General features: G+C 40.6%; 1 protein-coding gene across 1 annotated transcript in view; it reads left to right on the top strand.

The window, feature by feature from the left end:
* The first annotated feature begins 13,266 nt into the window (after nt 1–13,266).
* Nucleotides 13,267–26,193, top strand: part of LOC117811799 — a 59,664-nt gene continuing 46,737 nt past the window's right edge. Inside the window, exon 1 of the mRNA XM_034682273.1 lies at nt 13,267–13,411. The gene's annotated coding sequence lies outside the window, so the exon portion shown is untranslated. The remainder of the gene's footprint in view (nt 13,412–26,193) is intronic.

Here is a 26,193-nt window from a genome sequence, read left to right as displayed (position 1 = left end):
TCTTTCTTTCTTTCTCGATCTTATATTCTAAAATATCTTATGTTTTCATGCTTCTGTTTGTTTAATGTCATATTTTAAATTGGATATTCTCTGACAAGGTATGGCGTTCTGGAATGAACCTGACATTGGATCTATTAGATGTTGGGCATGCAGGCACCCTGCAGGGGTGTCAAGAGGTATGATCCAGCTTTGGGCTGCGACTCCACACAGAACAGATTCAATGTGTGAGTCTGAATCCTTGAGAAGAAGTTCTGAGATGAATCGAGTGATTAAAGGTTAATTTCAGTTAAGACAAGACCAGTTGTGATTCTGTGTCCGGCGGGACAGTAAGACTCTGCAAGTTAAGGACTTCAGAGCAGCGAAGGGGGGGCTGATTATTTAGAATAATCCCTCCTAATTTAAATAAATAATAAGACCCAACATTATTTACTATGTACATTAAGTTACATAACAGAGAGAGAGAGAGAGTGGATCAAACAGAACTTGCCACATATAGATTCTGTTGCTTAGTGCCGCTGGAGTGTCTGCTTGTTGCAGCAGCTCTCTCTTGGTTGTTCTTATATCTGTTTAGTTCTCTTTGTATTTGGAGCCTGTCAGGACTTTTAAGGACTCATTTGTTGGCCATAGACACCAAACTGACTACGTTTGCAGGGGTGTTTTTGCTATTTTTGTTCCTGTCTGTGTCTGGAAATCCTGTGTAACCATGGTAACATTGTTTACATACGAGATCAGCTGTTAGCAGCCCGTAGCATGTCGATGCTAAACGATGCTAGGCCCGATGTTCCCTGCGAGCTGAGGAGAAGGAGGCGAGGACGACGTGCTGGTACTGAGGTGCAAGCTAAGAAAAGACGACATGGACCTGTCCTTCCACCCACCGTTATGGGGAAATCTAAGATCTATCTACGATAAGGTGGACCAGCTAACCCAGCACCAGAGTAGCATCATGCTAACAGAGCTAACACCGGACACGAACGCCACATTGGAAGGATTTCACCTGCTGTGGGCGGACAGGATACAGGAGTTCAAGACTGAACTAACTGGTGAAGAAGGCCAGCTCAGTCCTGGATCCTGTGGAGGAGGTGGCTGACAGGAGAATTATGGCCAAGCTGTCGTCTCTGATGAACATTTCTTTTCTACATATATATTCTGATAGATTAGATATATATTGACATAGAGTGGTCTAGTCCTGCTCTGTTTGTAAAAGAGTCTTGAGATAACGTTAATTTTAATGTTTGAAGTGTTTGCTGTGTGTTTTTGTTGATTGTTCCTGTTCTGGTTTTTGTTTTTAACTCTGTAAAGCACTTTGAATTGCTCTCTGTATGAATGCTGCTTTATAAATAAACTTGCCTTGCTTTAGGGAATAAACACCCTCCATTGCATTCAGCGCTCGATACAGATATCAGTCATATTAGTCAGTATGATGTTTGTGAATGACTTGATAAAAGGGATGAGTATTAATATTCAAATAATGGCTGTATTTAATGTATTTTTATTTCCCTACCCTACTTTAGTCCCACCCTGTGACTAATCCAATGATTGGATCTCAGCCCTTTATTAGAGAGGAAACAAAACTTACAGAGGTCTTAAAGTGTAAATATAAAGCAGGAAGTTTCCACTCTCTGCTTTTCCAGACTTCTCTAATGTCTCCTGCTTTATCTTTCATATCTGTTTTTCTAACTCCCCCCTCCCTCCCCACTTATCAAGTAATGTTTTGCAGTAAGAAAGTAAACCCAGATTGACACGTACATGTCATCCTCCTCCAGGATTTTACTCTCTGAAATGCCACAGCAGTATTTTAACAGCCAAACAATCCAATGTGGTCTCTACTTTTTGGTTCTTAGATGTTTATCACTTCAATATTTGAATCTAAGTGAATATCCTCCATACAGTTCTGTGTCCCATGCATGCATTCAAACATAGATCACAGCTATCACTGTCATCTCAGCCGTCCTCTTTGCTGAATCAACATCAGTCCTCCAGCTGACAGCTCCACTGAACTGTGAAGTCAAATAACAGAACGGAAGAGAGCTTTTTTTAACTCATGAGAAAGTACAACGATCCCGTGGGTAGAACAGACTCTACACTCGGAGAAATCCTTTCAGCGTTTCTATTTCGGCGCGACGTCTAGACATTAAAACATTTTACTAGAGACCAAAAGCCAAACAGGATTCTGCAAAGCTGCACAAACTTGGACTCACTAGAAACCCCTTCAAACCCGTCAGATTACAGCGTCTGCTGTTGATTCCCTGCCAAGCACCTTGCAGGGTGTACGTTAAACTCCTGAGATAAAATACAGTTGATGAAGTCATGTGTTTACTTGTTATAATGCCTTTGTGCTGGGGAAAAGATCGTCTGCAGTCATAAAGCGTTTATATTAGTGTCTTTTATGGGATGTTCCTTGTAGACATAATTGTTCGCAGCATCATAAAAAAAGAGGCCGACAAAGTGCAAATGAAAGGGTTTGTGGGGGTACTGACCACCTATTTTCCACACTCATAGTCACAACAGCTGTAAACAAAGTTAATGTGTTCAACAAGTAACACACACACCCAGAAGTGTGGCCACAAATGATGTCACTTTGGATTAATGAGTGAGAGGAGAAGAAGAAGAGGAACAAAAGCTGCAGAATGGATTAAAAATGAGTCGGCTTGTTGTTTTCCTTTTCATTATTCAGGATCAGGGAAATGTTTTAAAGGCATATCAAACAAAGCATGCAAATCAAGAGTCAGTAACTCCACATGTATTTCTTTATGTGCTTTAAATTCACTTCCATGGGGAGAACTGGATCTGTATCAGGCGCTGTTTGTAAAGCTGTGCACACCGAAAATATAACATCAACACTTCTCCACATTTAGCTCCAAAACGCCATAGAAATGTAAAGTGAATTTTTAAAAATTCCCATTTAGAGGAAATTTATTCACATTTAATTTAGTTGTGAAAAATATATTTAGTTAAAATAATTGTTAAATCTAAATGCTAAATATAAGTCTAAATGTTAAATAGAAATATAAATGTTAAATGTAAATCTAAATATTAAATCTAAATCTAAATGCTAAATATAAATATAAATGTTAACTCTAGATTTTTTATTTTGGTGTTTCCGCTGGGCTGCAGTGTGAATTTGCATATCAGCTAAATATTTAGGATCGCAGAGCAACATTTAACATTTAGATTTAAGATTTAGATTTAAGATTTAAGATTTACATTTATATTTAACATTTATATTTAAGATTTATATTTATATTTACCATTTAGATTTATATCTAACATTTAGATTTATATTTACCATTTAGATTTAAGATTTAACATTTAGATTTATATTTAACATTTAGATTTAAGATTTAGATTTAACACTTAACATTTAGATTTATATTTAACATTTAGATTTATAGTCAACATTTAGATTTATATCTAACATTTATATTTATATTTAACATTTAGATTTATATTTAACATTTATATTTATATTTAACATTTAGATTTAGATTTAACATTTAGATTTAAGATTTATATTTAACATTTAGATTTAAGATTTATATTTATATTTACCATTTAGATTTAAGATTTAGATTTAACATTTAACATTTAGATTTATATTTAACATTTAGATTTAAGATTTAGGATTTAGATTTAAGATTTAGATTTAGATTTAACATTTAGATTTAAGATTTATATTTAACATTTAGATTTATATTCAACATTTAGATTTATATCTAACATTTATATTTATATTTAAAATTTATATTTAACATTTATATTTATATTTAACATTTAGATTTATATTTAACATTTAGATTTAAGATTTAGGATTTAGATTTAAGATTTAAGATTTAGATTTAACATTTAGATTTAAGATTTAGATTTAACATTTAGATTTATATCTAACATTTATATTTATATTTAACATTTATATTTAACATTTAACATTTATATTTAACATTTAGATTTATAATTAATATTTTGATTTATATTTAATGTTTAGATTTAGATTTAACATTTATATTTAGATTTATATTTGACATTAACAATTATTTTAACTTAATATATTTTTCACACTAAATTAAATGTGAAGAAGATCACAAATATTTGTCTAAATGTGATAAAAAAGTGACTTTTAAAAATTCACTCTACATGTTGATGATGTTTTGGAGCTAAATGTGGAGAAATGTTATTTTTGGTGTGCACAGCTTTACACACAGCGCCCCATAGGTCTGCAGTCTGAACCTCATTGTTTTGGACTTTGCATAGTTTCTAAATGTGGAACAGTTTTGACATTTTGCAGCACCTCATTTCATCTCCAGTGCATGCCTGTTGATGCATTAGCTTTGGATCTGTGCACATGCTTTTAAATCTGCATTGCAGCCTCTTTCTCCTTGTAGCACTTTGGCCTAATCGTATCGCCCTTGCACTGAGCGGAAGCACAAATAAATGCAAAGCGGTTGTACACAGTTTCAAACTTCCCTCTCTGCGGTGATGAAACAGTCTGCCCTCTTTATTTAACAGCCTTTGTGAATCATCAGTGCAAATATTCCAACTGCATCACTTCCCTTTCGGGGCTTCCTCCGCTTCCTGCAGCTGTGAGTGAATCTCAAATGTCAGCATTTGATCTTCACCGCACACTTCCTCTTGTTTGCATTCATAAAGTGGCACCATTCATGCCCCACGGAGCCTATGGCAGACGGCGCAGCGCGGGACACGTGAAATCTTGGGATGAAGGGAATTCAAGTTTGAACTCCTTTCACTCAGACAAACACGACGACATCATTCTGCTTGTAGATATGTGGTGTCAGCTGGCTCCTACATGAATGTCTGCCATGAGGATTATTTCATGAAATAAAACAAATCCAAGAGTCTACAGTCAGGCAAGCTGCTCTCTAAGGGTGGCTTAAGCAGAGCTATGCTTTTTGTCAGCATGCCAAGACACCTTGACAATGCTTACAGAGATGTTGTCACGGCTACTGTTAACCAAGCTACTGGAGTTAAGACTAGGGGTGTTCCAAAGTGACTCATTCTAAGTTGTTTAAAGAGAAATCTAAACTCTGAAGGTCAGAAAACTTTGAAAATCATGCACACAGGCTCACAGAGTCTGGGGGTAAACAGTGACAAACTGGCTACCAATAGCAGAGCTAGCACCACCAGCCTTCAGTCCTCCTTGTAGTGCTGGCCAATACCACACTTTTATGATTCGATACGACACTGATTACTTCTTTGGCATATTTATTTAATACCCGATACAGATACTTTCAGTGATTTAAAGGTGACATATCATGCAAAATTGACTTTTTAATGGTTCTTTACCTGAAATATGTGTCCCTGTCTACAAACCCCCCGAGAATGAAAAGAATCCATTCTGCCCCTGTTCTGATTTCTCCACCTTTCTGTAAATGTGTGCTGAAACCAGCCGTTTCAGACTTCAGTGTTTTTGTTACATCCCAACAATATCCGGTCTGTCACGGAGTCAGAGCTCGGAGCTTGTTCAGCCCATAGACTGTATAAAATAATACTGAATCCCTCCTCCGTTTTTCATTCCCTGCACACATGTGTGCTAACAAGGAGCTTAGGAGGGAGGCATGCTAGTTGTAGGCTGTCTTAATAAACACAAAGGTCGGTTTGACTCCCCACGTCTGCAGATTTGAAGATCTAGTGGATGATTTTTATTTATCATGGATAAGTGCTAGCGCTAGTTAGCATAGCTACATGTCGTAGCTGTAGCTGTGTACCAAGACACACGTCGACATGCTAACAAATAAAACAACAAGAAACACAGAATCTGTGACCAATCCTTCAGAAAAGGTCCCGCTGCCTTTCTGGCAGAGGTCGGTTTTACTCCCCACGTCTGCAGATTTGAAGATCTAGTGGATGATTTTTATTTATCATGGATAAGCGCTAGCGCTAGTTAGCATAGCCACATAGCTACATGTTCGTAGCTGTGTACCAAGACACACGTCGACATACTGTCAAATAAAACAACAAGAAACACTAAATCTGTGACCAATCCTTCAGAAAGGTCCTGCTGCAGGCGCCTCTCCGTCAGGATCAGATTCTGGATCAGATTCAGAGGGTTGAAGTAACGCGGGTCTCTGAGCAGCCGTGTATATTCAGCCAACATGTAAACATTAGATCAACGTGCTGGAGAGCCGAGGCACATCCACTTCCTGAGGGGGCGTGGTCAGAGAGAAAACAGAGTGTTCTGAGGAGGAATGAAGAAGAGGGTTTTTCAGGCAGACCAAAATCTGATTTCAAAGTGTTTTTTTGAGCATAAACTTTAAAGACATGTTTTGGGGACCTCTTAGACCAATATATGTTGATGAAAAAAGCGTGATATGTCCCCTTTAAAAAATAAAATGAAACGAAATGCTTGAAAGACAGCTCCCATGACAAATACTGTTAATTTTACACCTTTAATATGCAAATCCTTGGGTGTTCTTTTTTTAAACAATGAAATATATTTAGAAAAACACATAAATATTAATTAAAATAATAATCTAAGAAAACATCTAGTGTGATTTTAACATTTTAAATATTTCACAGTAAAAAAAAAACATTATTTTGACTAATATTGCAATTCTAATTTATTTTAATAAAGTAAGTGTTATGAATTGTTTTACTCTTAAGACACTTTTTATCAACTGTCATTTATTTATACAACATAAAAAACAAGATCCTCTATTTAAATTATCTGAGAGGAAAGCTTATCGATCCTCAAATGAGTAGAGTATCGACACCATGAATTGATACGCCCACCACTACCTCCTTGTAGATTAACGTCCACATAGCTCAAGTTTAACCAGACACATCCTACACACAACTTAATCTCCTTTACTAGATCAACATACTGACAAACCTCCCGTGCTACCAGATGACATCTCTCACCTGCGCTTGTTTACATCCAGGTAGTAGAGTATCAGAGCATTAAAGCAGCAGCCATTCATAGTTTTAATGTGATGTCACACACTTATGGACCCGCCCCCCTTGAGGGCAAGAAAGTCTTCTTAAAGGTGACATATCACGCTTTTTTCATCAACATATATTGGTCTAAGAGGTCCCCAAAACATGCCTTTAAAGTTTATGCTCAAAAAAACACTTTGAAATCAGATTTTGGCATGCCTGAAAAGTCCTTTTCTTCAGCAGTCCTCAGAACAGTCTGTTTTCTCTCTGACCACGCCCCCTCAGGAAGTGGATGTGCCTCGGCTCTCCAGCAAGTTGATCTAATGTTTACATGTTGGCTGAATATACACGGCTGCTCACAGATCACGTTACTTCAACCCTCTGAATCTGATCCTGACGGAGAGGCGCCTGTAGCAGGACCTTTCTGAAGGATTGGTCACAGATTTAGTGTTTCTTGTTGTTTTATTTATCAGTATGTAGACGTGTGTCTTGGTACACAGCTACCAACATGTAGCTATGTGGCTATGCTAACTAGCGCTAGCACTTATCCATGATAAATAAAAATCATCCACTAGATCTTCAAATCTGCAGACGTGGGGAGTCAAACCGATCTCTGCCAGAAAGGCAGCAGGACCTTTTATGAAGGATTGGTCACAGATTTAGTGTTTCTTGTTGTTTTATTTGTCAGTATGTCGACGTGTGTCTTGGTACACAGCTACAGCTACAGCTACAGCTACAGCTACAGCTACAGCTACAGCTACAGCTACAGCTACAGCTACAGCTACAGCTACAGCTACAGCTACAGCTAGGACATGTAGCTATGTAGCTATGCTAACTAGCGCTAGCACTTATCCATGATAAATAAAAATCATCCACTAGATCTTCAAATCTGCAGACGTGGGGAGTAAAACCGACCTTTGTGTTTATTAAGACAGCCTACAACTAGCATGCCTCCCTCCTAAGCTCCTTGTTAGCACACATGTGTGCAGGGAATGAAAAACGGAGGAGGGATTCAGTATTATTTTATACAGTCTATGGGCTGAACAAGCTCCGAGCTCTGACTTCCTGTTACAGACCGGATATTGTTGTGACGTATGAAAAACACTGAAGTCTGAAACGGCTCGTTTCACACACATTTACAGAAAGGTGGAGAAATCAGAACAGGGGCAGAATGGATTCTTTTCATTCTCGGGGGGTTTGTAGACAGGGACACAGATTTCAGGTAAAGAACCATTAAAAAGTCAATTTTGCATGATATGTCACCTTTAATTCTACAGGCTACGGGGAAATTAGCGGACTCTGCTGCCAACTACGTGTTTAAATACATTATATGACGGGGAGACGAGCCCGGGTTCTGCTTCTTAAGAATCCCACCAGAGATAGAAAACCCAGAGAGGAGGAGATGTGGATTCATTCTATTAGAGGGAACAAAACAAGGATCAAAGTCTGCATGTCTTTGAGCTTTGAACACTTCATTAACGGTAAATTGAAGTAAACAGAATATTTTAAATGAAGTTAAGGTGTTAACTTAGATTCGGGAGCAGGACCACGCCTAAACCACACCCTCAATCACCTGACAAGCCTTCTTAAACGTAGCCAGCCTACTCCAACTGCTTGTCCGTGATTCTTCAACCCACCCTCCCTCACCTTACTCTACTGCACTTAACCTATTTCCTTGTCCTCTCCTACTCCACTCGTGCTCGCTCCTTCTGTGCCCTGTCTACTTCCAGGCACAACCCGGGTCAAGATCAGCTCTGGCAGGATAACGCTGAGACGGAACCCCCATCCTGAGTCTCCTTCTGCTGGGCACACCACGCACAACTAATTCATTAAATGTTCAACTTATATCCTTGTGTGGCGTGGTCCTTGCTAGTGAATTCATGCATGTCGTTCATTCTTTTACACAAAGACTTTCTGACCCTACAGCCTTCAAACTGCTGCGTTACTGACCTGACCGGATCCTAACACATTTATCTGTCTGTACTTTTCTCGTCTTTCATCCTGGCGGCGGTGTAAAGGGAAGGATTCTCGTTTAGATGAATGTAAACATCACCAACGTGAAATTCTGGTGATATAAATATGCCTTATTCTGAAGAGATGGTTGATTAACGAGCCTGTGCTTCACTCTTTATGACTTCCAGGCTTCACTCTGCTCACGGGACTGAAAACTATGAATTAACCGTCGCTACAGCCGCACAGTCTGGATTTATGGCATGAAGGTTGATGCATCCTTTTATTTCACTTGAGTTTCAAACAAGTCAAGTTTCTGACCCGACGATCGCTCCAAAATAAAGTTTCAAGTTCTGCTTTCCAATTCAGATTTCATAACAAGAATCTGAGACCTTTCATTTCAAACCACAACTGTCAACTTCAACTGAAACGACTACATCTGCTTGAGAAATGACCAGGGTCAGTTAAATTACATGGATTCATAATCTTGGTTACATGAGTGTTTGGAAAAATTCCTGTTGTGATTTATTAAACGGTTGAAGAAGATAAACTTTGTTAATCCCCAAGAGGAAAGTCATTTTTTTACTGTTATTGATCATGCAACATGCACATTTAGGGCAGTAATACATAATGTCAGATTAAGGGGGCTGCAGCCTGAGTTGTTGGGGGTTCAGTGCCTTGCTCAAGGGAAGCTCAGGAAGCAAATTTGCACCTCTCAAGTTCCTACAAACCTTACTTTAGTCCAAACAGGCTTGAGCTAGCGACCTCTTTCCAAACCAGACTGTGGATGTAAATAAATGAATAAATGTTGGAGAAACTTTGAGCATGGCTGCTGACTCAACATCAAACACACAGCTCACTTTGACTGATTTCTTCCCTCCAGCAGAACAGACTGTGTTTCCCTGTAATCTAGAGGAAACATATTGGTGTAAGCAGCCTGCTTCAGCACAGTGATGATCTCTGAGAGGCCTATCTTGATTAATAAAAGGCCGATATTAAGAGTCAGCAGGAAGAAAGGACCTCCATTAGCCTCTGCTGCAGCCGCCGATGATTGATATAATAGCAGGTCCATTCAAACTGCAAATTTTACACATGATTGGGGCTCTATTGGAAGTAATGAAACGGCCTTCCTGAATATTGCACTTGAGTGACTGTGTGACCGCCAGCACAATAGCTTCCATTATAGTTTGGGCCTGAACCCATTTTTCATTGTGCCCGGTCCACCTTATTATTATCGCAGAACTCGCAGTGAACCCGTGGCTTTGGTTTCGTGTTGTTGCGGATGTGGCCGTTCTCTCCAGAGGGACCAATTAACTGAGTGTTAATTGACCACCGCAATCACTCAGCAGATTTATAGGGAGTCTGAGGGGTCACAGGAGACGGCCAGGGGAGGGCGTCCAGGGAGCAGGGCCGGCTCTAGAGAGACGAGTGGGTTTCTGGGCTTTCTTACCACACTACAGATTCATAAGCTCTGCCTGCTTACAGGGACCTCTGAGGAAATGTAGATTAAACAGTAAACTGGTTTTAAAGCGGTCAAAGTGAACAGTCACTTCATCTTGTGGATGTCTTAATGTAAAGTATGTGCATTGATTAAATCGTCATCACACCCGAACAACTTCAAAACAAAAATCACAAAGCAGAAACATTTTCTACGGAGGCCATATTTCAGAGAAACACATTTTACAACATTCCAAAAATGCTAAAACATCCACCAAAACCTACTGGAAATGTTCTCTTAAGATATTGTGATTTAGTGTTTCAGGAAATGTACTTCTTCTTTGTGATGTGTGGAATTTTGTGTCATGAAATGTTCTTTGTGAAATGATGTGTTTTTTGTAATGTCATATTTTAAGAGTTGTTGTAGTTTATTAGATGTTGTTGTTTTGTGAATGTCATGTTTGATTACCTGTCAGGGTTTTTTTGGGTGAAATGTGCTTCATGAACAGTTGTGTTTCGTGGGACGTAGGTCTTGTGAAATATCACTTCAAGAAATGTTGTTTTCTGATTATTTTTGGGTGAAATGCAGTTTTAGTTGACTCATGACCTTAGGCAAGGCAAGGCAAGGCAGCTTTATTTGTATAGCGCATTTCAGACACGAGGGCAATTCAATGTGCTTTACATCAAAACATTAAAAGCATTGGAGACATTCAGACAGGCATAAAAGAACATAACTAAAATGACAAATATGATAAAACAGAAAAGAGAAGGAAAATTAGAAATATAATAAAAATTACATTAAAATTTTAATTTAAAGTGGGTTAAAATAATCTAAGATAGGAAGGCAGTGGCAAATAAAAAAGTCTTAGTCTTTGATTTAAAAGAGGTGAGAGTTGGAGCAGACCTGCAGCTTTCAGGGAGTGTGTTCCAGATATGTGGAGCATAATGACTAAACGCTGCTTCACCATGTTTCCTTCTGACTCTAGGAACTGAAAGCAGACCAGTACCTGATGACCTCAGAGGTCGAGGTGGTTCATAAAGTAGTAGCAGATCAGCCTAAACCATTCAGGTCTTTATAAACCATCAGCAGGATTTTAAAGTCTATTCTCTGACAGACAGGAAGCCAGTGTAGAGATCTAAGAACTGGAGTCATGTGGTCTACTTTTTTGGTCCTTGTTAGGACTCGAGCAGCAGCATTCTGTATGAGCTGCAGTCTGATGGACTTTTTAGGGAGTCCTGTAAAGACCCCGTTACAGTAGTCTAGTCTGCTGAAGATAAATGCATGGAGGAGTTTTTCTGCATCCTGCTGAGACATGAGTCCTTTAATCCTTGATATTCTGAAGGTGATAATAGGCTGACTTTGTAATTGTCTTAATGTGGCTGCTGAAATTAAGGTCTGAGTCTAAGACTACACCAAGGTTTCTGGCTTGGTTTGAACATTTCATCATTGTAGATTGGAGCTGAGCAGTAACCTTAATCAAAAACCAGACCAGTTCTGGAGGATCTGGGAACCACTGCACTCCTTCTTGCTGAAGACAGAACTTATCATCTGTGCCTGGAAGATGAGGACTGTTTGCCCTTTCATTCTTAGTTTACCTGTCTCCTGTTGTTTTTTCATTTACTTATGTGTCTTGTGTGTATGTACAGTGCAGCGCTCTCTGTTAGTTTGGGGTGGGACTTTTTATGTTTTCTGTGTGTTTTGTTTTATTTTGTTCCAATGTTTGTGTTTATAAAATTGAAGAATCAATAACAAAAGAGTATTATAAAAAAAAGAAATGCATTTCTTTAATACACCATATTTCAAGAAGTGTTATATTGAAATTTCATACATCAAAGTAATGTATTTTAAAACATTTTAAACTATGTAATAAGTGTTGAAAGTTAATTGTAAAATATTTCTTGAATAATGTTTTGTTGTGTACATTTAAAAAAATAAATGGTTATATTTGTGATTTTTTTGTAGGATTTCAAAGATGTTTTTTCTTTTCTTTCAAATGTCCAGTTTTTTAAAATGTAAATTTTTTCTTGTGTTTTGTTAATTTTCGTGTCCTGTGTATTTTACTTTGTTTTGCATTTTGTTTTTTTGCAATTTGTTTTTGTTGAGTGAACCATTGTTGTTTTTTATGCAGTGTTGTGCTGATTGCATTTTTTGTTTTTGGCAATAATCATGTCTTTTGAAATGTAATGTTGCAAAGATTTGTAAAAATATGTTGTTTTATTTTATATTGTGTCCTGTGAAAATATTTTTTCCTTCAGTGAAATTTTGTGAAATAAAAAATGTATTATAAGATAAGAGAAGAGAGTCCTTTACTCGTCCCACAGCAGGGAAATTCAAGTGTCACAGTAACAAAGTAGACAGTGCAAAAAAATATAAAGCAAACAAGAGGCTATAAAATATCAATTATTAAAAAGTTATTATATATATATATTATTGGTTATAGAGTGTGACCACTGCAGGAAGAGAAGAAATGTTGAAATGTTGCTGTTATTGTGTGTAATGTTTTTGTGTTCCATTGTTTTGTAGAATCTCTGATTTCCCTGATCCTCTGTTTTCTGAATGTTGTTGTGCTTGAACCATTAATGCAACCAAAGAATCCAACACATAATCCAGCACTCACACCATCTCACCTCCTACCGTCAGATTCCGTCATGACCCAGATGTGTTTCCTTCTTGAGGGCTGGGCTGCTGATAGAGAAGGGGGCGTGGCCTCTGGTGTCCATCTGGCGTACCATAATCAGCTTTAAACAACAGACCTACAGACGGCCAAATGATACAAAGCACATGTGTAAAAACAAAGGTTTATGTGTATGCTAACATGCTAACCCTGAAGATGTGATGTGCAAACACAGAGAAGGTGCAGTGAAGGGCTCAAAGTGAGACACTGGGACTGATTTAGGTCATTGTTTGTGCTGCAGTGCAGTGTGTCAGTGTGTCAAAGTATTAGTTTGACTGACTGTGCATGTGGCCTTGCATCTGGACACTCTTAATACTGCTTAATCCCTTTCTGTCAGCCAACCAGGCTTGTCCTCATGCCAGCGCACAGTCTACAGTGTGTCACATATCTTCACAGGGAGAAGGTACGAGGCTGAGAGACGTCTTTGAATAAACGGTGCGTTCATGGAGTGACTCATGAAGGTAAGAGAGAAAAATATCTATACTTATATTCACCCTGTGATGTGAAGCCTTGGGTTGTTCTGAAGGGATGTTTATTAAGCTGCAAAACAATGCAGCCAGTTGTGTGTTCAGGGTGTGTGGAGGTGCACTTCATTCTTTAATAAGTGACACACTGGCATTATTTTGACTTTAATGGATCGTTTTTGTGGAGAGCATGGTTAGGAAATTGCTCCTGCGGTTTTACATGAAGCAGTTGAGCATAATTGCCTTCTCCATGCCAATAATTTTACTGTTATGATGTGATAAGCTGTATCATTTCTTTTTGATGGAACAAGTAGCTGTTTTTCATGCAACTTGCCCAGACTTGATTATTTACAAGGCCTGTGAGTCTGTAGGAGTCTGCATGATGCACGGAGCCTGAACGCCACGCTAGCTCATACAGAATAGCAGCACTAATGGGTTTGTGTTACATTTCTAAATCAAGTCGAGCTGTGAAGCGGCTCCCAGCAAACCTTTATGATCCATTAACCACCAGGCATTGGTTTTGCCAGAGCGCCTGTGCCAGCTGGCAGGAGCTGACAAGCCTGTATCATAAGCAGCGTCTGCCAGCGATAGCTTCACTGAGGTTTACAGAATTCCCCTCGTTCTCTCAAGCTGATTACATACACGTTGTTTTCTCATTAGCCGAGGCTCCTCGCGGTCCTGTCTTGTGGAAATGCTTGATGGGATGAAGGTACAGGCAGCGTGTACAACATGTCAGACTTGATGTCTGCAGACAGCTTCGGGGAAGAGAGACAAGTCTGTGGAGTGGTTTTAGTTTGGGTGGAGACGGCAGCGTTTACTGTAGAAGTGCAGACAAATATGTACGGACCCCACCCTAAGCTGGTGATCAACTCCTCTGTCATCAGTGTCTTTATCACGCAGACAGAGATTGATATCCAAGGATCGGATTCCTCGGGATTCCTCTGGCGAGAGAAAACCCCATTTCTCAAACATTTGGAAACCTGAAAGCTTTCTGAAGCGCCGCCCGACTCTTTTATTGTGTTATTCATGAACACTGGCAGCGCCCTGCAATAAAGACACACAAATAAGCCCTCACTTTTCCAACTTGCCTTTTCTCTCGGCGGTTTGTCAGTGCATGGCTTATTTCTGAAAATGCACAATGAAATTTTTATGACTGTTTCTTGCAGCCGCGCCGTTTTGAGGCCATTATTGTTAAATATTGCAATCGTATTTGCCAAGCGGCTCTCCTGAGTGCACTTGTATCTAAGCGCTCTGCGGATGACGGATGTTTCATGCCTCATGTTTTATTAGTGACTGAAGGAGAGTGTGCGCAGAGGATAGGACTTTACAGGGTTTTCTTCACTTTGTAATTGATAACCGTTTGGATTCCAGGAAATCCTGCTCCATGTTATCTTTAATTCCCAAATCCTGCTCCTTCCTCTGAAGTGAATCTAATCTACCTACACACCCAGGCTCTCCAAGCTTTTTATGCAAGTGTGGTCAGATGGATTGAGGGGAATTCCAAATAGTTCTATCAGATTAAAAACACTTACAAAGAAAGAAGAAGTTGAGACTGTTATATTCTATGGAGGGCCACTCGACAAGCCTGTTTGGGGTGTTTTTGGCTCCTCCTGCACATAACATGTTAGTGGTTCATTTTATTATTGAATTTGATCTGTTATATCTTGGCTCGTGTTATTGAACATGCAATGTTTTGTTTTGTTCTTTTGTATGTGCAATAAATAAATAAATACATAAATAAAATCCTCGGTTATTTAGATCAAGGGGGGTCGTGAGATGTCTAAAAATATTTATTATTATTTATTTTTGTTTATTTATCTTGTTTCTTATGTTTACCTTCCTTTTTGTTTGTACTGTTAATTATTATTATTGTATTTTTTTGTATTTAATAATAATAATAATTCATAGAATTTATATAGCGCTTTTCTTAGTACTCAAAGTCGCTTTACATAAGGTGAAAACTAAAGAAAAAAACAAAAACACATAAATAAAACAAAACAAAACAGGGACAGAGGTGGGGCAGGGCGGGGGGGAGAGGTCATGTGTGGTATGCTTTTTGCAACAGGTAGGTCTTGAGGTGGTTTTTAAATGAGAGGAGAGAGTCAGAGTTGAGGATGTTTGGAGGGAGAGAGTTCCAGAGAGCGGGGGCAGCGATGGCAAAGGCTCTGCCCCCCCCCCCCAAGGTGCGGTGCTTGGACTTGGTGATAGGGGGACAGGAGGTTGGCATCTGATGATCTGAGGCGGCGAGATGGGGAGTGGCGTTTGAGGAGGTCGGTCGGGTAAAGGCTGATTTATACTCCCCTACGCAGCAGGGGCTGACGCGGACATGAGCCCCACATACTTGTGCGTCGGTGTGTCCGTGTCGCGCAGCAATTCTCCTCCTAAACTCTAGAGGGCAGTGCGGTCTCTCTGATAGCCGGCCGCCTGCTTCCGGTCCCGCTACGATCTCTGTTTACTTTTCCACAGAGATTCAGAGCGTGTTCTGTTAATCTACAGCTGATACATGTTGCTGTTTATCATACAGACATGATGACATGAAGAATAGAGAGGAGGAGATGAAATACCCGGCCGATGTGCGGCCGATGTCCGGGATCCCAGAAGTGTTGTAAATGCGGGAAAGACAAAGCCGTCCAGCGGACCAATCACAGAGCTTGCGGTCCGCGTCGGCTCTACGGGGAGTTACATTTTGGAGGAGGTGCACATCAGCTACGTGCGTAGGCCTCGGCATAGGTACGGGAGCTACGCGGACCCCCGGCGTAGGATACGCCGTTGACTCAACGCAGAAGTATAAATCAGCCTTAAGAGGGGGCGAGGTTACTGAGGGCTTTGTAGGTGATGAGAAAGATCTTGAAGTGGATTCGGTGCTGAATGGGGAGCCAGTGGAGGTGCTGAAGGATGGGTGTGATGTGGGCTCTATTTATTCATTTGTTGTTCTCTTTGTTGGTTTTGTATTACTTTTATATAGTTTGTTAACTCGTGGTGAACAAAGAAATACTGAAAAATATGAAATAAAAAAAGTTGAATGACAAAGTTATCTAAAAATATAAAATTCTACCCATTATAGTAAAAAATATAGACAGAAACAGAAGCTCAACTTGAAATTATACCTTGTAAATATAAAGTGTAATGAGTTTTCTGCCTTTCTTTGTTTCCAGATGACTCCTAAGTTTAGTGTTAGTGAACAGTTAATGATCTAAAGCATCAGTAGTATTATGTTAATTCAGTGTTTTTCAACCTTTTTTGAGCCAAGGCACATTTCATACATTAAAACAATCCGGAGTCACACCAAAATGACACATTTAATCTCTCAATATATGAATCTATTTATCTGAGAGAGGGACTTTGGCTACTTCTTTAACTGTGTCAGGACAAAGCATCTCATTTACACTGGCCTTTGCAGGTAGTATTACATTTTTATTTGTAGAGCACTTTTCAAAAGCAGGTTACAAAGTGCTTTACATGGGTAGCAAATAAAACAGGCAGATCATAAAAACACAAGATAAAGAAATAAAACATATTTTAAAAGACATAAAATTCCCTTAAAAGAACTCTAAAGGAATAAAATTCTTTCAAAATATATTTCTTAAGACGGTTAAAATAAAATATAGTCAAATAAAATTCAGATAAAATCTGGGAAGGCTCTGCGATAAAAGTATGTTTTAAGAAGGGATTTAAAAGAGCCCACTGACTCAGCAGACCTGATCTCCTCGGGCAGAAGGTTCCAGAGCGTCGGACCCCCTTACTGCAAACGCTCTGTCCCCTTTTGTTTGTAGTTTTAATGTCTCTGCCACAGTGTGTCACTTTAATGATTTGGCTACAAGCTCAGCTACTAAGCAGCTAGCTTTGAGAGCTCTCACAGTCACCGTTGTAGTTTTTCCCATAAAAGTTGCCTTTTCCACCGCCCATATTAAAGGTGACATATCATGCAAAATTGACTTTTTAATGGTTCTTTACCTGAAAAATGTGTCCCTGTCTACAAACCCCCCGAGAATGAAAAGAATCCATTCTGCCCCTGTTCTGATTTCTCCACCTTTCTGTAAATGTGTGCTGAAACCAGCCGTTTCAGACTTCCGTGTTTTTGTTACGTAACAACAATATCCGGTCTGTCACGGAGTCAGAGCTCGGAGCTTGTTCAGCCCATAGACTGTATAAAATACAACTCAACCCCTCCTCCGTTTTTCATTACCTGCACACATGTGTGCTAACAAGGAGCTTAGGAGGGAGGCATGCTAGTTGTAGGCTGTCTTAATAAACACAAAGGTCGGTTTTACTCCCCACGTCTGCAGATTTGAAGATCTAGTGGATGATTTTTATTTGTCATGGATAAGTGCTAGCGCTAATTAGCATAGCCACATAGCTATATGTTCGTAGCTGTAGCTGTAGCTGTAGCTGTAGCTGTAGCTGTAGCTGTAGCTGTAGCTGTAGCTGTAGCTGTAGCTGTAGCTGTAGCTGTGTACCAAGACACACGTCGACATACTGACAAATAAAACAACAAGAAACACTAAATCTGTGACCAATCCTTCATAAAAGGTCCTGCTGCCTTTCTGGCAGAGATCGGTTTTACTCCCCACGTCTGCAGATTTGAAGATCTAGTGGATGATTTTTATTTATCATGGATAAGTGCTAGCGCTAGTTAGCATTGCCACATAGCTACATGTTCGTAGCTGTGTACCAAGACACACGTCGACATACTGATAAATAAAACAACAAGAAACACTAAATCTATGACCAGTCGTTCAGAAAGGTCCTGCTACAGGCGCCTCTCCGTCAGGATCAGATTCAGAGGGTTGAAGTAACGCGATCTCTGAGCAGCCGTGTATATTCAGCCAACATGTAAACATTAGATCAACGTGCTGGAGAGCCGAGGCACATCCACTTCCTGAGGGGGCGTGGTCAGAGAGAAAACAGAGTGTTCTGATGAGGAATGAAGAAGAGGACTTTTCAGGCATGCCAAAATCTGATTTCAAAGTGTTTTTTTGAGCATAAACTTTAAAGACATGTTTTGGGGACCTCTTAGACCAATATATATTGATGAAAAAAGCGTGATATGTCCCCTTTAAGCTAAGGAGTTTTCATCTTTCCTTTTTGAATATTTATCCATCGCTGTTGTACGCCTACTTCTTGTCACATGCACCTCTCACCTGCATCATTAATTCTACCGTCTTAAATTAACAAGGTCATTAGTGTGCTTTATTGCCATCCAGTGGGTGGGTAGCGCAGGTCAGTACATGGACAAGTATTTAATTACTCCGCCAGTCACTACACTGAGGGCACAGACACACTACATGGCAAATTATTTGCAGTATATGAATAATACTTTTTTGGACTAATTAATTGAAATTTGATAATGTCCCACTGCACACCTGACGATCTGTCACGGCACAGTGGTTGAAAATCCCTGGGTTAATTCATAACAGCACAGGGAACACAGACTCATATAGGTAGGGTCATTTTCTGCAGACCAGCTGAATGAAGACACATTAAATCACTGTGAGGGACAGTGGGGGTCATGAGTCTTCTGCACCTATATTGCAGGCTGAAAAGTTTGAGAACCCCTGATGTAGGTCACAGGTATGAAGCGAATCAGAAACCTCCCCCTCCTCCACTTTCACTGGAGACACCAGGAGCAGAGGAAGGTCACAGTGGGCATGAGCAATAGAGGGAAAGAGAGCGACAACAATAGTTCAAAGCCTCTCAGTTCGCATTTGATCCATTGTCCCTGCTGGTCTTTAGAGACCACCACCGACAGGGCATCGTCTTACTCAGGCTGACAGGGTTTGTGTGGCTGAGATGCCCTGAGAGATTAGGTTCAGGTGAAGCAGAGGGAGAGAGGGAGGGAGGGGGGGGACGCTGCTTCATCAAATGTGCTGACTCCGCTCTTCTTTAGGGGGGGATAAATGTGAAAACAGAAGTCGTCGTAGCGTTCATTGTTTTGTCAGTGTGTAATGAGGAAAGCCTGATAAGCAAACGGCTGCTTCTTTATCTGTCGGGGTTGTAAATCCCTCCAAGAGGATTATCACAATGGCCCATTTTATTTCCTCACCAGATCTGCCTCTCCGTGTAATTACAACTCGCCTCTATCTTCCTCTCAGTGGCAAAACGGATGGGTGGAATATCTTGAGAAAAATGCAGGGAAACATCTCAGAGGCACACCGCAATGAATGAGAATTTAGACGACGCTAATTAAACAATGTCGTGATTTATAGCCGTAACAAAACATTTACTGTTTCAATCCCAGAGGCTTGGCTTCCTGGAAAATGTAGCACTCGGTCACAGCTCTGTTCACGTCCTCGCCTCAGTTCTAGTTATTACAGGGTTTAAAAGTCAAGACCTCCAACTTTATCTAGAGTTGGATGAATTACAGCCTCCGGGTACGCTTTCACCACTCCTCTATTCTTAGCTCTCTTCCTCCGGGTGTGTTTCAGAGTGAAAAACAATTCCAGGTAAGAGACCTCAGAAAGTCAAACAGTTTAACGCCTAATGAAGAAACATTTCCCTCCTATAACAACTCTAAACTGTTGCTAACCTTTGTCCGGTGTCACATAGTTCAATCAGACAGACTTCCTAGAAAGCCTCTGTGCACCAACATGTGTAGAACCCCAGCCTCCGAGCTCATGAATACACGGACAGAGATGTTATCAGGCCTGAGGGAGGATGTTTGGGGAGTGGGAGTGGGAGGGCTGCGGGGCTTCAGTGTGCTAATGCAGCTAACAGCCAGGAAGGCAGAGTGTTGACTCTGCAGATTTAAGCCAGCTACTGATGGCTACGGGGCTAAATACTGACCCCGCAGACTAATAAAGAAAATCACCTCAGGCACGAGCCGCGGGGGTCAGAGGTAACGGCACGGCTGGGAAAAACACAGGCCGTGGCTTTCGATCACTACGCTGCCTAATTGGACTGACAGTTGAAGACCGGTGGGGGGAACAGTGTTTATTTACGTCTTTGTTACGCGGTGAGCAAGCACAAAGATATGTTGGCCTGGACAGGGATGACATCGCTCCCGTATGCTGTCTGGCTCCGGGATCTTTGCACAAGTACAATAAGGACTTCCTGTCTGCCATCAGATTCTGCTGCATTCCACCCAGCCCGGGATGAGCTAAGAGGGGCGGGGGGGTTCAGGGGGGTTTTGTTAAAGTGTTCGAGTCCTAATCAAACTGACAGTACTGACCTGTTCGCTTCTTCTGACCTCACTTTCACCCTCAGTCTGCCCTGCGGGCCGTCAGGGAGCTGATACAGTCAGAGATAAGCTGAAGCAACAGTGGAGTTTTCTTTCTGTGTGTAAATGGATGCTTAGAGAGGAGCGGGCTGGTTCAAAGTGCAGACAAGCAGCTAATCTAGCACCTGGGCTGGGTTGAAGCTTGCGGCAACAGTCAGTGTTGAAAATAGAAGTTAATGCAAAAGTGCAAAAAAAGTGCAGTTCCTGAAGTGTCCACTAAGAGTAAAGGAATCTGCATATCAAACAGCAGAATTACACATTTTCCCCACTCAGTAAAAACTGTGCAGCTTTGATTTGATTGTATTTAGGGCCTGTGACCACTGACAGCGTTTTGTGCACATGCAGCACCTTTTAGCTCCCAAAAAACTATACAGATCAGTGTTTTCAGCTTTGTCAACAGCAATGGCGGCGCTCCATACGCAGGGGAATGCAACCAAACTTGCTTTTTGAGGTACAATTTCCAGTTCTAGAGCTAATGCTAATGCTAAGACAGGACTTCTATCAACTGTTTTTACATTTTACTTTGTATCCATCCATTTCCATTAAATAACAGCAAATATGAAACATACAGATCATTCAAAGACAGTCTTCACATTCATTACCAAGGAAAGCAGAAGTGCTGGAGGACAACTTTCATAACCGCCCAATCTAGCCTAGCGGTTTCGTTTTGCGAGGTTATGTGGATTCTAAATGAAACCATAATTGCACTAAGATGAGCTCAAACAACCAAAACAGGAAGTGCTACCAGGAAGTGTGCTGAAGTTACACTGCCAGTGTGAAAAAATGCAGTTAGTGGACACAGGCCCTTATGCATGATTCAGAGTAATAAGGGGTGTGGCTAATTTGACGGACAGGTGGGTGTGTTGAGGCTGTTTCCCAGGCGGTAAAGCTCTGGCAAGTCCACTCATAGACTGATAGATTTTCCCCAATCAGTGAAAACTGTGCAGCATTGATTTTATTTGGATTTAGGGCCTGTGTCCACTGACAGCTTTTAGTGCACATGCAGCACCTTCTTTCTGTCAAAAGACTATGCAGTTCAGTGTTTTCAGTGCTTCACTTCTCTATCAACAACCAATCAAACTTAAGAAGAGGTGACACCTCTGATAACAGCTATGTCAACAACAATGGCGCTCAGTACGCAGGGGAGTGCAACCAAACTTATCTTTTGAGGTACAGACTTGAAGCTAATGCTACAGCAAGACTTCTATCAACAGTTCTTATGTTCTCCTTGTATCATTCCATTAAATAAAAACACATATGAAGCATACATATCATTTAAAGACAGACTTCACATTCATTACCAAGGAAAGCAGAAGTGCTGGAGGACAACTTTCATAACCGCCCAACCTAGCCTAGCAGTTTCATTGTGCTCCAAGAGGTTACTTGGATTCTAGATAAAATCATAATTGCACTAAGATGAGCTCAAACAATCCAAACAGGAAGTGCTACCAGGAAGTGTGCTGAAGTTACACTACCAGTGTGAAAAAATGCAGTTAGTGGACACAGGCCCTTATGCATGATTCAGAGTAATAAGGGGTGTGGTTTATTTGATGGACAGGTGGGTGTGTTGAGGCTGTTTCCCAGGTGGTAAAGCTATGGCAAGTCCACTCATAGACTAGATAAGAATGCAGTTCCTAGAGTGTCCACTAAGAGCAACACGATCCCCATATCAAACAGCAGAATTACACATTTTGCCCAATCAGTAAAAACTGTGCAGGGATGATTTGTATTTAGGGCCTGTGTCCACTGATAGCTTTTAGTCCACATGCAGCACCTTCTTTCTCCCATAAAACAATGCAGTTCAGTGTTTTCAGTGCTTCACTTCTCTATCAACAACCAATCAAACTTAAGAAGGGGTGACACCTCTGATAACAGCTATGTCAACAACAATGGCGGCGCTCCGTACGCAGGGGAGTGCAACCAAACTTGCCTTTTGAGATACAGACTTGAAGCTAATGCTACAGCAAGACTTCTATCAACAGTTCTTATGTTCTCCTTGTATCATTCCATTAAATAAAAACACATATGAAGCATACATATCATTTAAAGACAGACTTCACATTCATTACCAAGGAAAGCAGAAGTGCTGGAGGACAACTTTCATAACCGCCCAACCTAGCCTCGCAGTTTCATTGTGCTCCAAGAGGTTACTTGGATTCTAGATAAAATCATAATTGCACTAAGATGAGCTCAAACAATCCAAACAGGAAGTGCTACCAGGAAGTGTGCTGAAGTTACACTGCCAGTGTGAAAAAATGCAGTTAGTGGACACAGGCCCTTATGCATGATTCAGTGCAATAAGGGGTGTGGCTAATTTGACGGACAGGTGGGTGTGTTGAGGCTGTTTCCCAGGCGGTAAAGCTATGGCAAGTCCACTCATAGACTAGATAAAAGTGCAGTTCCTAGAGTGTCCACTAAGAGCAACACGATCCCCATATCAAACAGCAGAATTACACATTTCTCCCAACAAGTAAAAACTGTGCAGGGATGATTTGTATTTAGGGCCTGTGTCCACTGACAGCATTTAGTGCACATGCAGCACCTTCTTTCTCCCAAAAACTATGCAGTTCAGTGTTTTCAGTGCTTCACTTCTCTTTCAACAACCAATCAAACTTAAGAAGGGGCGAGACGTCTGATATCAGCTATGTCAACAACAATGGCGGCACTCCGTACGCAGGGGAGTGCAACCAAACTTGCCTTTTGAGGTACAGACTTGAAGCTAATGCTACAGCAAGACTTCTATCAACAGTTCTTATGTTCTCCTTGTATCATTCCATTAAATAAAAACACATATGAAGCATACATATCATTTAAAGACAGACTTCACATTCATTACCAAGGAAAGCAGAAGTGCTGGAGGACAACTTTCATAACCGCCCAACCTAGCCTAGCAGTTTCATTGTGCTCCAAGAGGTTACTTGGATTCTAGATAAAATCATAATTGCACTAAGATGAGCTCAAACAATCCAAACAGGAAGTGCTACCAGGAAGTGTGCTGAAGTTACACTGCCTGTGTGAAATAATGTTAATCAAGTCAGCCACGCCCTTATATGGGCAAAACTTGTAAGGTTAATATCTTGCAGTGTGTGCCTCTTCAGACCTAAGCTGTTTTTTGAACATGTTTATTTCTGCTGTAAAGATCGTCTTCTTTGAATGGGTGTGTATGTGGTTTACGGTGTTTCTGCAGCCAGCCTCTAGTGGACGCTCAAGGAACTGCAGTTTTTAACACTTCTGCATTGGCTTCATATTCTAAGACCGGAGGTTGCCGCTTGAGTCCAACTCTTCGATGGTTACAAGAGAAAGCATTTCTGCTATGGCGACCATCTTTGGGTTTTATTGCGACAGTTTATTTCAACACGTCTGAAGAGGAAAGTGTGATTTGTCATAAAAAGATATTTGTTGTCAGGACGCTGTGATGGTAGTTTTTAAAGTCAAATGCTCTGAAATGTCTGGGTGGCAATAATCACATGCTCCTTGAAGCTCCTAATGACCCTAAAGTTCATCACTGATACAACAAACTGAGGAATATAAGACGACAGCAACGAGCGAGAGACTTAACCCCGGAATGCTCTGAATAACATCCAAAGAAAACAGAGAAAAGAGGCTAAGGACACAAAAAGAAAGAGCAACAAATACTGGAAAATGACACTGTACATACAGAGTGAATACAGAAACAGTTGCTTTCCGGTTGCTTCCACCAAAACATACGGGAGGAGAAAAAAGAAAAACCTGATGTTGCTATTTGAAGAAATGGGGGAGACGGTGTTCAAGCTCTCAGGTTTCAGTGGGGTCAAGGTGAGAGAGCGACCTCCAGCAACCTGAGTACTAAAACAGCCTGCTGCCGTCTGGCGTGACTAGACACGCAGCATTATGGCCTCCAGAGGACCGTCAGCACGGGAGGAAAAAAACACAAATACTCCCCCCTCACACACGGGCTGCACACGGGACAAAGCAGATTACATCTGTGACAGCAAAATACAAGCATGAGATTTACAGGATTACAGAAATACATCAGGGAAATGTTCTTTATGTCACAAACTAGGAGACAAAGAAATGTGTTGAATAAGCATCCTGGTTATCTGATTGAATGTATCTCACAGTGCTGTGTTCATACCCTCCAGATATGAGTTAACTGTATCTTTAAATGAATAAACCGTCACACAATACGTCGACACAGTCACTCATTTCCTGTGTGACATGATCAGAATGTGTTTCCTAATAAGAACAGCACTTTGTGTCATGCAAATTGAGAAGAAGAATAAGCTTGAGGTCATTTCTAAAGTCTATTCAGTGCAGGAAATGAGCATCCATTGTGCGGCCTCGTCTCTGATTCAGCTGCTGAGGAGGTTCAGGTTCCCTTTCGACGCTTCATTCTGGGAAATTAAAGGATTACTGCTCCGGTTCCTCAAATGTTGGCAGTCTGCGGGCACGCTGACGAGTGTCACGGCTGACTATTAAGTGTAACATACATTCGATGCTGCTGCTGCTGTGGTTCCTGGGTTTTATTAGAGCTATTCTAGGTGTTGATTACTTTGACATAATGCACACAAAGCTGGCGTTGGAGGAGATTTGTGAATGGGTACCTACAGTCAGTTACCTACAAAATGCAGGTTTTAATCAACTGTTCAAACCCAGATGTGTGAAATGTTGAATATATAAAGTAGTTCTAAGTTTCTTTTCAGGTGAATTTAACTTGCTGTTGTTCCAGAGGGAGGTTACACACACCCTATTAGACGTCACAGCACACTCTGTATTTTGGAGCAAACAGCCTGTTGCACAAATCGGACAAGTTGGTACACTTAAGCGGATTGACGGGTTTAAACATTCTCCATTACATGATGTATCTATTTTTAGGACTGGTTGGATTTCCCAGGCTTGTGAACAGTAAGAGAAGCAGAGACAAAACCAGTGCTTCTGTTGAGACTTTCAAACAAAAGCCTGCTCAAACAAAGATATCACATCCTAGAGTCATGTTTTAAAGGTGACATATCATGCAAAATTGACTTTTTAATGGTTCTTTACCTGAAATATGTGTCCCTGTCTACAAACCCCCCGAGAATGAAAAAAATCCATTCTGCCCCTGTTCTGATTTCTCCACCTTTCTGTAAATGTGTGTGAAACGAGCCGTTTCAGACTTCCGTGTTTTTGTTACGTCACAACAATATCCGGTCTGTCACGGAGTCAGAGCTCAGAGCTTGTTCAGCCCATAGACTGTATAAAATACAACTCAACCCCTCCTCCGTTTTTCATTCCCTGCACAAATGTGTGCTAACAAGGAGCTTAGGAGGGAGGCATGCTAGTTGTAGGCTGTCTTAATAAACACAAAGGTCGGTTTTACTCCCCACGTCTGCAGATTTGAAGATCTAGTGGATGATTTTTATTTATCATGGATAAGTGCTAGCGCTAATTAGCATAGCCACATAGCTATATGTTCATAGCTGTAGCTGTATCTGTAGCTGTAGCTGTAGCTGTAGCTGTAGCTGTGTACCAAGACACACGTCGACATACTGACAAATAAAACAACAAGAAACACTAAATCTGTGACCAATCCTTCATAAAAGGT

Source organism: Notolabrus celidotus, chromosome 4 (assembly GCF_009762535.1).
Source record: "Notolabrus celidotus isolate fNotCel1 chromosome 4, fNotCel1.pri, whole genome shotgun sequence".
NCBI classification, from domain to species: Eukaryota; Metazoa; Chordata; class Actinopteri; order Labriformes; family Labridae; genus Notolabrus; species Notolabrus celidotus.
The sequence above is the reverse complement of the archived record's forward strand: the minus strand, read 5'-3'. Positions and strand labels throughout refer to the sequence as shown.